Here is a 13,285-nt window from a genome sequence, read left to right on the forward strand (position 1 = left end):
GTAGCGGCAGCTATTGGAACTGGCGTAGTATTTTTGTCCGTTATAATATGTTTTTGGTGCCTCAAGCGACATTCGGGATCCGGAAAGGCCTGCTCTGACAAGGAAAACATAGAAAAATTCCTATTCCAACATGCCTCTCTGGCTCCAAAGAGATACAAGTACTCCGAAATCAAGAAAATAACTTTCAAGGATAAGCTTGGTCAAGGAGGATTCGGTGGTGTCTACCAGGGAATGTTGCCCGACGGCTCCCCCATTGCTGTCAAGGTTTTGGTCAACAGTGAGAGCATGGGGAAGAATTCAGCAACATGAAGTAGCCAGTATTAGTAGAACCTCCCATGTCAATATGGACAAAATCTATAAAACTCTCCTTATATTTTAAAAAATCGGTTAAAAGTCCATTTTCTTTTTTAAAAAAAAAAGATTAAAACCCTCCTTGTATTATGTAAAATTCTGCAACAAACACCCATTCGGTTAGTAATTAATGGAAGGTGCATTACACACGTTATTTATGCGTGTGGGGGGTTAATTATCTTTTATTATTAAAAATAAATGAATTATATAAATATAATTTAAATAAATTATATAATATAAATATAACGAGTCGCCAATGATGAATAAAAAAAATACTTTTTTCAAAAAAAGTTGAAGTCGTGTATTGGAACTACGACTTGACGACATGGAGTCATGGTTCCGATCTACTATCCATATAAAATCTAATCTGTGCTCTGATACCACTTTATGTAGCACCCTCTATCGCTACTACAACCATATCTTCTCTAAACAGCATACTTAAAGTAACCCCTGTATCTATATATATAAATATGCACATAAATAAATATTCACACGTAATCACAACGTCATAACAGGCATAACCAATCCACAATATTATATATACATATATATATATATATACACATATCAAACACCACAAAGTAATCCACATTATTTGCCTCAAATTCAACTCCTTCTGAGAGAAAGAGTGGAGGATTGATAAAATCTGATAAATGCCTTGGGTGGTTATGATTTGCTAACCAATTCTTGAATTGGTTGCCAGCGACCACTACAAAATGCTGTAGTTTTGAACCTTGACTTTACTGTGTTTAGCCATTTTGATTTCCTTCCTGCTAATAGCGTCTCTATAATTTTTTCCCTTGAATCACATGGTAGTTTCTGTAACATCACCTTGAGTTTTGGGTACTTGCATGGAAGAGGGAGAATGGTCCTTTTGCTTAGGAACAATTAATCAGTTATATATTCTGTACCTGATGCTTGACTCATACTTGTGCTTACATGTGGCTTACTGTTTATCAGGTAAAGAACTAATCATTCACCTGCCCTAGTTTCTGTTATTTTTCTGCCTTCAGGTACTTATGGGCAGTTTTATACATATTTGAGTGGTAACAGTTTTCTATTAATGTGGTTTTGGTATTCGAGAAACCAGGATATTAGGACTATAATTTGTTAAATCTATGGTGTTGCGTGATAAATGGCACAACTGTTCATGTGGCTCTTCTTTAGAAAGTGAATGATTACTTTACTGGAAGGAGACACTATCTTTAACTTTTTGTAAGAGATGTAAGTTTCAAAAAGTAATCAAAATTCATTACAAGTTTTTATGCTAACTTTGTTAAAGGTTAAGCCGTCTTGTGTGATTTATGTTTCTTATCGCTTGGGCTTTTGCTGAACTGCCTTAGTAAACACAAAGCTAACCCAGTGCTCATTGCTTTTTGTTAACCATCCCATGTATTCATAGCATTTTTTATTTTGGTTTACTTTCTGATCTCATGATGCTTTTGAGCAGTATGGGTTGTTGGATTACCTTGAAGGTACTCTTCTATTTTCTTTTTAAGGAATTGAAGGCACTTTTCTGAATCAGGTAAATTGCAGGTATAAATTGCAGGAAATGAAGAGCAGGCGAAGAAAGAGGAAGTGTAGGAAGGAGAAGAGGAGGAGGAGTCACCATCATTTACATGATGATTCTTCTGATGATTCTGCTGATCTGTATCATAAAAGGAGGAGAAGAAAGGCATATTCAGACTCTGATTCCAACGTCAGTGCGTCAGATGATTCGCAAGTGGGTAGTGGCAAGAAGCGGTCTGAGAAGAAGAGCAGGAAACATCGCCATGAAGAGGACTAGCTTATACAGTAGGTGATATGTCTTGTGCTTTTAAGGTTCCTCTAAACTGTTGTTAAGTGTGTCATATTCAATCTTTAATCTGGTGGTTGATTAGCTTCTTGATGAAAAACCACTTTAGCTTAGTTGACAATACATTAGTTTGGTGCATTTGCTGTTTTTCAGTTTGATATAATGTATCATTTTAATTGCTTTGTTCTTCTGGTTGAAAGAATTCTGATATTTACTGAGTATGCTATGTGTGATTCTAACATGTGATCGGTTCTGTTAGTTGAAATATTGCAGTAATGCTTTGGAATTTTATTGAGTTTAAAGTTGTTTTACTTGTTGGTTGCTATTCGATGCTTTGGAGGAAGCCTGCCTGTGGACATCAAGAAGAGCTTAATTATTGCTGCTCTTTTGAACCCAGTGTTATTATTAGATCAAAGAAGGTTTCAGCATGTCCCAAAGTGTTTTATTTATGTAATTGTATTAGGCAATCATTTTGTGATTAATATTATCCAATTTCTAGATCAACCTCTCCGAAAATCGTGATCAGGTGTAGCAGGTTTCTGTTGATATCATGATATCTAGGAATATATTTTTATATATTCTAATTAGCTACTGCATTTCTATTTCAATTTTATCGACCACAAACTTAAGAAGTTTTGCTGAATGATGTCCCCTCCTTGTTTTGGCTTTTCAATTTCCTTGTCTGTGCATTTTGTGTGTGTGTGTGTGAGTGTGTGTGTGTGTGCCTGTGCGGTGTGTGTGTGTGTTCAGTTTGTGTGTGTATGTGTGTGTTCAGTTTGTGTGTGTGTGTGTGCGTGAGCGGTGTGTGTGTGCGTATGTCACGGTAGAACATGTTTTACTTTCATTTTGAACATAGAAGAATTGAGGTGTGTGTGTATGTGAGTGTGTGTGGGCGTGTTTGTGCATGTGTGGGGTGTGTGTGTGTGTGTGTGTGTATGTGTGCATGTGCGGTGTGTATGTGTGCGTGTGCTATATATATGTGTGTGTACGGGGTGTGTGTGTGTGTGCGTGTGCTGTGTGTGTGTGTGCCCGTGTGTTGTGTATGTGTGTGTGTGTGTGTGTCTGTGTGCGTGTGCGTGTGCGTGTGCAGGGTGTGTGCGTGTGTGTATGCGCGTGCGCATGCGTGTGGAGTGTGTGTGTGTGTGTGTGTGTTTGTATGTGTGTGTGTGTGCGTGTGCGGTGTGTGTGTGTGTGTTTGTGTGTGTGTATGAGCGTGTGCGGGGTGTGTGTGTGTGTGTCACGATAGAATATGTTTTAATTCCATTTTGAACATAGAAGAAGTGAGGTATTGCTTTTATCTTCTGCACCAATGAATGTCATCTTCATATTGTTACATTTGCCATTCTCCTTCAATTTCTAAGTATTCATTTGTATCTTCACAACCTTTTTTGTCGTGCAGGATGTCACCATAGTTTCGCAATATTTTATGCTCATTACGGGTATTGTGTATCTTGGTGGTCTATTTATGTCCTTTTAATATTTTTGTGTGCTTGCATAGATGTGTATTCTCATTTTTGTTTACCTGATATGAAAGAATATTTATTGAAACAAAGAGCAGTAACAGGACAGGATAGAGTGTATTGTACGTCTTCTTTTTTCTTTCAATGTATCTCGTTAGCAAGAGTGGTCTAGGATTGATTTACTTTACTAGATGGGATATGGTGAGAGAAAAAGAGTGGAGGATTGATAAAATCTGATAAATGCCTTATGTGTATGTGCGCGTGTGCTTTGTGTGTGTGCGTGTGTGTGCGGGGTGTATGTGTGTGTGTGCGCGTGTGTGCGGGGTGTGTGTGTGTGTGCGCGCATGCGTGTACGGTGTGTGTGTGTGTGTGTGTGTGTGTGTGTGTGCGTGTGTGCGTGTGTGCGTGTGTGTGTGTGTGTGCATGTGAGGGGTGTGTGTGTGTGTGTGTATGAGCGTGTGCGAGGTGTGTGTGTGTGATGGGTGTGTGTGTTTGTCACGGTAAAACATGTTTTACTTCCATTTTGAACATAGAAGAAGTAAGGTGTTGCTTTTATATTTTGCATCAACGAATGTCATCTACATCTTGTTACATTTGTCATTCTCCTTCAATTTCTAAGTCTTCATTTGCATCTTCACAATCCTTTTTGTCGTACAGGATGTCACTATAGTTTCGCAATATTTTATGCTCATTTCGGGTATTGTGTGTTTTGGTGGTCTATTTATGTCCTTTGTAATATTTTTGTGTTCTTGCATAGATGTGTATTCTCATTTACGTTTACCTGATATGAAAGAATATTTATTGAAACGAAGATCAGTAACGGGACAGGAGAGAGTGCATTGTCCTTCTTTGTTTTTCTTTCAATATATCTCGTTAGCAAGAGTGGTCTAGGATTGATTTACTTTTACTAGATGGGATATAGTGAGACAAAAAGAGTGGAGGAATGATAAAATCTTATAAATGCTTTGGGTGGTTATGATTTGCTAACCAATTCTTGAATTGGTTGCCAGCGACCACTACAAAATGTTGTAGTTTTGAACCTTGACTTTAGTGTGTTTAGCCATTTTGATTTCCTTCCTGCTAATAGCGGTCTCTATAATTTTTCCCCTTGAATCACATGGTAGTTTCTGTAACATCACCTTGATTTTTGGGTACTCGCATGGAAGAGGGAGAATGGTCCTTTTGCTTAGGAACAATTAATCAGTTATATATGTTGTACCTGATGCTTGACTCATGCTTGTGCTTACATGTGGCTTACTGTTTATCAGGTAAAGAACTAATCATTCACCTGCTTCAGTTTCTGTTATTTTTCTGCCTTCAGGTACTTATGGGCAGTTTCATACATATTTGAGTGGTAACAGTTTTCTATTAATGTAGTTTTGGTATTCGAGAAATCAGGATATTAGGCCTATAATTTGTTAAATCTATGGTGTAGCTTGATAAATGACACAACTATTCATGTGGCCCTTCTTTAGAAAGTGAATGATTACTTTAATGGAAGGAAACACTATCTTTATCTTTTTGGAAGAGACGTAAGTTCAAGAAGTAATCAAAATTCATTACAAGTTTTTATGCTAACTTTGTTAAAGGTTGAGGCATCTTGTGTGATTTATGTTTCTTATCGCTTGGGCTTTTGCTGAAATGCCTTAGTAAACACAAAGCTAACCTATTGCTCATTGCTTTTTGTTAACCATACCATGTATTCATAGCATTTTTTATTTTGATTTACTTTCTGATCTCATGATGCTTTTGAGCAGTATGGGTTGTTGGATTACCTTGAAGGTACTTTTCTATTTTTATTTTTGTTTTTCTTTTAAAGGAATTGAAGGCACTTTTCTGAATTAGGTAAATTGCAGGAAATGAAGCGCAGACAAAGAAAGATGAAGTGTAGGAAGGAGAAGAGGAGAAGGAGGAGGAGTCACCATCATTTAGGTGATGATTCTTTTGATGATTCTACTGATCTGCGGCATAAAAGTAGGAAAAGGAAGGCATATTCAGACTCTGATTCCAACGTCAGTGCTTCAGATGATTCGCGAGTGGGTAGTGGCAAGAAGCGGTCTGAGAAGAAGAGCAGGAAACATCGCTATAAAGAGGACTAGCTTCTACAGTAGGTGATATGTCTTGTGCTTGTAATGTTCCTCTAAAGTGCTGCTAAGTGTGCCTTATTCAATCATTAATCTGGTGGTTGATGAGCTTCTTGATGAAAACCACTTTGGCTTAGTTGACAATGCATTAGTTTGGTGCATTTGCTGTTTTTCAGTTTGATATAATGTATCATTTTAATTGCTTTATTCTTCTGGTTGTAAGAATTATGATATTTACTGTGTATGCTATATGTGATTCCGGCATGTGATCGGTCCTGTTAGTTGATATATTGCAGTAATGCTTTTGAAATTTTATTGAGTTTAAAGTTGTTTTACTTGTTGGTTGCTATTCGATGCTTTGGGGGAAGCCTGCCTGTGGGCATCAAGAAGAGCTTAACTACTCCTGCTTTTTTGAACCCAGTATTATTATTAGAGCAAAGAAGGTTTCAGGATTTCCCAGAGTGTTTTATTTATGTAATTGCGTTAGGAAAATAATTTTGTGATTAATATTATCCAATTTCTAGATCAACCTCTCTGAAAATCATGATCAGGTGTAGCAGGTTTCTGTTGATATCATGATGTCCAGGAATATATTTTGATATGTTCTAATCAGCTACCGCATTTCTATTTCAGTTTTATCGACCACAAACTTGAGAAGTATTGTTGAATGATGTCCCCTCCTTTTTCGGCTTTTCCATTTCTTTGTCTGTGCGTCTTTTTTTTGTGTGTATGTGTGTGAGTGTGTGTGTGTGGTGTATGGGTGTGTGTGTGTGCGTGTGCGTGTGCGGTGTGTGTACGTGTGAGCGTGTGCGATGTGTGTTCTTGTGTGGTGTGTGTGTGTGTGCAGTTTGTGTGTGTGTGCATGTGTCATAGTAGAACATATTTTACTTCCATTTTGAACATAGAAGAAGCGAGGTATGTGTGTGTGAGTGTGTGTGGGTGTGTGTATGTGCGTGTGTGTGGTGTGTGTGTGAGTGTGTGTGGGTGTGTGTATGTGCGTGTGTGTGTGAGTGTGTGTGGGTGTGTGTATGTGCGTGTGTGTGGTGTGTGTGTGAGTGTGTGTGGGTGTGTGTATGTGCGTGTGTGTGTGAGTGTGTGTGGGTGTGTGTATGTGCGTGTGTGTGGTGTGTGTGTGAGTGTGTGTGGCTGTGTGTATGTGTGTGTGTGTGGTGTGTGTGTGAGTGTGTGTGGCTGTGTGTATGTGCGTGTGTGTGGTGTGTGTGTGTGTGAGTCTGTGTGGGTGTGTGTATGTGTGTGTGTGTGTGTGCGAGCGTGTGCGGGGTGTGTGTGTGTGTGTGCATGTGCATGTGTGATGTGTGTGTGTGTGTGTGCGTGAGCGGGGTGTGGGTGTGTGTTGTGCGCGTGTGCTGCGTGCATGTGTGTGCGTGTGCTGTGTGTGTGTGTGCGTGCGTGCGTGTGTTTGTGTGTGCATGTGTGTGTATGTGTGCGTGTGCGGTGTGTGTGTGTGTGTGTGTGTGTGTGATGGGTGTGTGTGTAATGGTAGAAAATATTTTACTTTCATTTTGAACATAGAAGAAGTGAGGTGTTGCTTTTATCTAGTACGCCAATGATTGTCATCTACATCTTGTTACATTTGCCATTCTCCTTCAATTTCTAAGTCTTCATTTGTATCTTCACAACCCTTTTTGTCGTGCAGGATGTCGCCATAGTTTCGCAATATTTTATGCTCAGTACGAGTATTGTGTGTCTTGGTGGTCTATTTATATCCTTGTAATATTTTTTGTGCTTGCATAGATGTGTATTTTCATTTTCGTTTACCTTATATGAAAGAATATTTATTGAAACGAAGAGCAGTAACAGGACAGGAGAGAGTGCATTGTCTCTCTTCTTATTTCATTCAATATATCTCGTTAGCAAGAGTGGTCTAGAATTGATTTACTTTAATAGATGGGATATAGTGAGAGAAAAAGAGTGGAGGATTGATAAAATCTGATAAATGCCTTGGGTGGTTATGATTTGCTAACCAATTCTTGAATTGGTTGCCAGCGACTACTACAAAATGTTGTAGTTTTGAACCCTGACTTTAGTGTGTATAGCCATTTTGATTTTCTTCCTGCTAATAGCGGTCTCTATAATTTTTTCCCCCTTGAATCACATGGTAGTTTCTGTAGCATCACCTTGATTTTTGGGTACTCGCATGGAAGAGGGAGAATGGTCTTTTTGTTCAGGAACAATTAATCAGTTATATTTGTTGTACCTGATGTTTGATTCATGCTTGTGCTTACATGTGGCTTATTGTTTATCAGGTAAAGAACTAATCATTCACCTGCCCAAGTTTCTGTTATTTTTCTGCCTTCAAGTACTTATGGGCAGTTTTATACATATTTGATTGGTAACAGTTTCCTACTAATGTGGTTTTGGTATTCGACAAAACCAGGATATTAGGCCTATAATTTGTTGAATTTGTGGTGTTGCTTGATAAATGACACAACTGTTCCTGTGGCTCTTCTTTAGAAGTGAATGATTCGTTTACTGGAAAAAGACACTAGCTTTAACTTTTTGGAAGAGATGTAAGTTTCAAGAAGTAATCAAAATTCATTACAAGTTTTTATGCTAACTTTGTTGAAGGTTGAGGCGTCTTGTGTGATTTATGTATCTTATTTCTTGGGCTTTTGCTGAAATACTTTAGTAAATACAAAGCTAACCCAATGCTCATTGCTTTTTGTTAACCATCCCATGTATTCATAGCATTTTTTATTTTGGTTTACTTTCTAATCTCAAGATGCTTTTGAGTAGTATGGATTGTTGGATTACCTTGAAGGTACTTTTCTATTTCTTTTTTGTTTTTCTTTTTAATGAATTGAATGAACTTTTTTGAATCAGGTAACTGTAGGTATAAATTGCAGGAATTGAAGCGCAGGTGAAGAAAGAGGAAATGTAGGAAGGAAACGAGGAGGAGGAGGAGTCACCATCATTCAGGTGATGATTCTTCTGATGATTCTGCTTATCTGCGGCACAAAAAGGAGGAGCAGGAAGGCATATTCAGACTCTGATTCCAACGTTAGTGCTTCAGATGATTTGCGAGTGGGTAGTGACAAGAAGCGGTCTGAGAAGAAGAGCAGGAAACATCGTCATGAAGAGGACTAGCTTCTACAATAGGTGATATGTCTTGTGGTTTTAAGGTTCTTCTAAACTGCTGCTAAGTGTGCCATATTCAATCTTTAATCTGGTGGTTGATGAGCTTCTTGATGAAAACCACTTTAGCTTAGTTGACAATGCATTAGTTTGGTGCATTTGCTGTTTTTCAGTTTGATATAATGTATCATTTTAATTGATTTGTTCTTATGGTTATAAGAATTTTCTAATATTTACTGAGTATGCTATGTGTGATTCCGGCATGTGATCGGTCCTGTTAGTTGAAATATTGCAGTAATACTTTTGAATTTTATCGAGTTTAAAGTTGTTTTACTTGTTGGTTACTATTCGATGCTTTGGGGGAAGCCTGCCTGTGGGCATCAAGAAGAGCTTAACTACTGCTGCTCTTTTGAACCCAGTGTTATTATCAGAGCAAAAAAAGTTTCAGCATGTCCCAGAGTGTTTTATTTATGTAATTGTATTAGGGCAATGATTTTGTGATTAATATTATCAGTTTCTAGATCAGCCTCTCTGAAAGTCATGATCAGGTGTAGCAGGTTTCTGTTGATCTCATGATGTCCAGGAATATATTTATATGTTCTAATCAGCAACTACATTTCTATTTCAATTTTATCGACCACAAACGTGAGAAGTTTTGTTTAATGATGTCCCCTCCTTGTTTCGACTTTTCAATTTTCTTGTCTGTGCGTCTATTTTTTCTGTTTGTGTGTGTGAGAGAGAGTGTGTGTGTGTGTGTGTGTGTGGAGTGTGTGGGGTGTGTGTGTGTGTGTGCCTGTGGGGGTGTGGGTGCATGTGTGTGTGTGGTGTGTGTGGGTGTGGGGGTGTGTTTGTGTGTGGGGGGGGGTGCGGTGTATGAGTGTGTGTGTGTGTGTGTGTGGAGTGTGGCGGTGTGTGTGTGTGTGTGCCTGTGCGGGGTGTGTGTGTGTGTGCCTGTGCGGGGGGTGTGTGTGTGCGTGAGCAATGTGTGTGTGCGTGTGTCTTGGTAGAACATGTTTTACTTCCATTTTGAACATAGAAGAAGTAAGGGGTGTGTGTGTGAGTGTGTGTATGTGCATGTGTGGGGTGTGTGTGTGTGTGTGTGCATGTGCGCGTGCGGTGTATGAGTGTGTGTGTGTGTGTGTGTGCGTGTGCGGGTGTGTGTGTGTGCGTGTGTGTTATGTGTGTGTGTGTGTGTGCATGTGTGTTATGTGTGTGTGTGTGTGCGTGTGTGTTATCTGTGTGTGTGTGTCCGTGTGCGGGGTGGTGTGTGTGCATGTGTGCTATATGTGTGTGTGTGTGCATGTCCGTGTGCGGGGTGTGTGTGTTTGTGTGTGTGTGTGTGTGTGTGTGCATGTGAGGGGGGGTGTGTGTGTGTGTATGAGCGTGTGCGGGGTGTGTGTGTGTGTCACGGTAGAACATGTTTTACTTTCATTTTGAACATAGAAGAAGTACGGTGTTGATTTTATCTTCTGCACCAACGAATGTCATCTACATCTTGTTACATTTGTCATTCTCCTTCAATTTCTAAGTCTTCATTTCTATCTTCACAACCCTTTTTGTCGTGCAGGATGTCGCCATAGTTTCGCAATATTTTATGCTCATTACAGGTATTGTGTGTCTTGGTGGTGTATTTATGTCCTTTCTAACATTTTTGTGTGCTTGCATAGATGTGTATTCTCATTTTTGTTTACGTTGATATGAAAGAATATTTATTGAAACGAAGAGCAGTAACAGGACAGGAGAGAGTGCATTGTCTCTCTTCGTTTTTCTTTCAATATATCTCGTTAGCAAGAGTGGTCTAGGATTGATTTACTTTACTAGATGGGATATAGTGAGAGAAAAAGAGTGGAGGATTGATAAAATATGATAAATGCCTTGGGTGGTTATGATTTGCTAACCAATTCTTGAATTGGTTGCCAGCAACCACTACAAAATGTTGTAATTTTGAACCCTGACTTTAGTGTATTTAGCCATTTTGATTTTCTTCCTGCTAATAGCGGTCTCTATAATTTTTCCCCTTGAATCACATGGTAGTTTCTGTAGCATAACCTTGATTTTTGGGTACTCGCATGGAAGAGGGAGAATGGTCCTTTTGCTTAGGAACAATTAATCAGCTATATATGTTGTACCTGATGCTTGACTCATGCTTGTGCTTACATGTGGCTTATTGTTTATCAGGTAAAGAACTAATCATTCACCTGTCCAAGTTTCTATTATTTTTCTGTCTTCAGGTACTTATGGGCAGTTTCATACATATTTGAATGGTAACAGTTTCCTATTAATTTGATTTTGGTATTCGAGAAATCAGGATATTAGGCTTATAATTTGTTGATTCTGTGGTGTTGCTTGATAAATTGCACAACTATTCCTGTGGCTCTTTTTTATAAAGTGAATGATTCCTTTACTGGAAGGAGACACTATCTTTTAACTTTTTGGAAGAGAGGTAAGTTTCAAGAAGTAATTAAAATTCATTACAAGTTTTTGTGCTAATTTTGTTAAAGGTTGAGGCGTCTTGTGTGATTTATGTTTCTTATCGCTTGGGCTTTTGTTGAAATGTCTTAGTAAATACAAAGCTAATCCAGTGCTCATTGCTTTTTGTTAACCATCCCATTTATTCACAACATTTTTTATTTTGGTTTACTTTCTGATCTCATGATGCTTTTGAGTAGTATGGGTTGTTGGATTACCTTAAAGGTACTTTTCTACTTCTTTTTTGTTTTTCTTTTTAAGGAATTGAAGACACTTTTCTGAATCAGGTAAATTGCAGGAAATGAAGCGTAGGCGAAGAAATATTCAGAATCTGATTCCAACGTCTGTGCTTCAGATGATTTGCAAGCGGGTAGTGGCAAGAAGCGGCCTGAGAACTAGAGCAGGAAACATCGCCATGAAGAGGACTAGCTTCTACAGTAGGTGATATGTCTTGTGGTTTTAAGGTTCCTCTAAACTGCTGCTAAGTGTGCCATATTCAATCTTTAATCTGGTGGTTGATGAGCTTCTTGATGAAAATCACTTTTGCTTAGTTGGCAATGCATTAGTTTGGTGCATTTGTTGTTTTTCAATTTGATGTAATGTATCATTTTAATTGCTTTGTTCTTCTGGTTGTAAGAATTCTGATATTTACTGAGTATGTTATATGTAATTTCGACATGTGATCGATCCTCTTAGTTGAAATATTGCAGTAATGCTTTGGAATTTTATTGAGTTTAAAGTTGTTTTACTTGTTGGTTGCTATTCGATGCTTTGGGAGAAGCCTGCCTGTGGGCATCAAGAAGAGCTTAACTATTGCTGCTCTTTTGAACTTAGTGTTATTATTAGAGCAAAGAAGGTTTCAGCATTTCCCAAAGTGTTTTATTTATGTAATTGTATTAGGACAATGATTTTGTGATTAATATTATCCAGTTTCTGGATCAACCTCTCTGAAAATCATGATCAGATGTAGCAGGTTTCTGTTGATATCAAAATGTCCAGGAATATATTTTATATGTTCTAATCAGCTACTGCATTTCTATTTCAATTTTATCGACCACTAACTCGAGAAGTTTTGCTGAATGATGTCTCATCCTTGTTTCGGCTTTTCCATTTTCTTGTTTGTGTCTTTATTTATTTATTTATTTTTTGTGTGTGGGGTGTGTGTGTGTGTGTGTGGGTATGTGTGGAGTGTGTGTGTGTGTGTGTGCATGTGCGGTGGGTGTGTATCATGGTAGAACATGCTTTACTTTCATTTTTAACATAGAAGAAGTGAGGTGTGTGTGTGTGTGTGTGTGTGTGGGTATGTGTGGAGTGTGTGTGTGTGTGTGCATGTGCGGTGGGTGTGTATCATGGTAGAACATGCTTTACTTTCATTTTTAACATACAAGAAGTGAGGTGTGTGTGTGTGTGTGTGTGGGTATGTGTGGAGTGTGTGTGTGTGTGTGTGTGCATGTGCGGTGGGTGTGTATCATGGTAGAACATGCTTTACTTTCATTTTTAACATAGAAGAAGTGAGGTGTGTGTGTGTGAGTGTGTGTGGTGGGTGGGTGTGTGTAGAGTATGTGTGTGTGTGTGTGTGCGTGTGTGGTGTATGTGTGTGTGTGTGTGCGGTGTGTGTGTGTGTGTGTGTGTGTGTGTGCGTGTGCGGTGTGTGTGTGTGTGTGTGTGTGTGTGTGTGTGTGTGTGCATGTTATTTATTTACTGAGTTGCAAGCTCATTCGTCTGCTGACATTTTTTTTAGGAGTAAATCTTGAGGTATTTACCTGTCGAAAGCTAGGTACAAACGCTATAGTTAGTCAGGTTGGGTCAGTATGCAATTTTCTTCTCATTGTTAGTTAAAATATAAATCAGTTTAGTTGTATAAAGAGGAATTAAAAGCGTAGAAACTACTTGCGATGGATTACTTTGTGGTGTTTGATATGTGTATATATATATGTATATATAATATTGTGGATTGATTATGCCTGTTGGAGATGGTGCAGCCATTATACATGCATTGAAATATTTACAAATTACAAAACTTTGAAATA

This window comes from Sesamum indicum, linkage group LG13, assembly GCF_000512975.1.
Source record: "Sesamum indicum cultivar Zhongzhi No. 13 linkage group LG13, S_indicum_v1.0, whole genome shotgun sequence".
Classification (NCBI taxonomy): Eukaryota; Viridiplantae; Streptophyta; class Magnoliopsida; order Lamiales; family Pedaliaceae; genus Sesamum; species Sesamum indicum.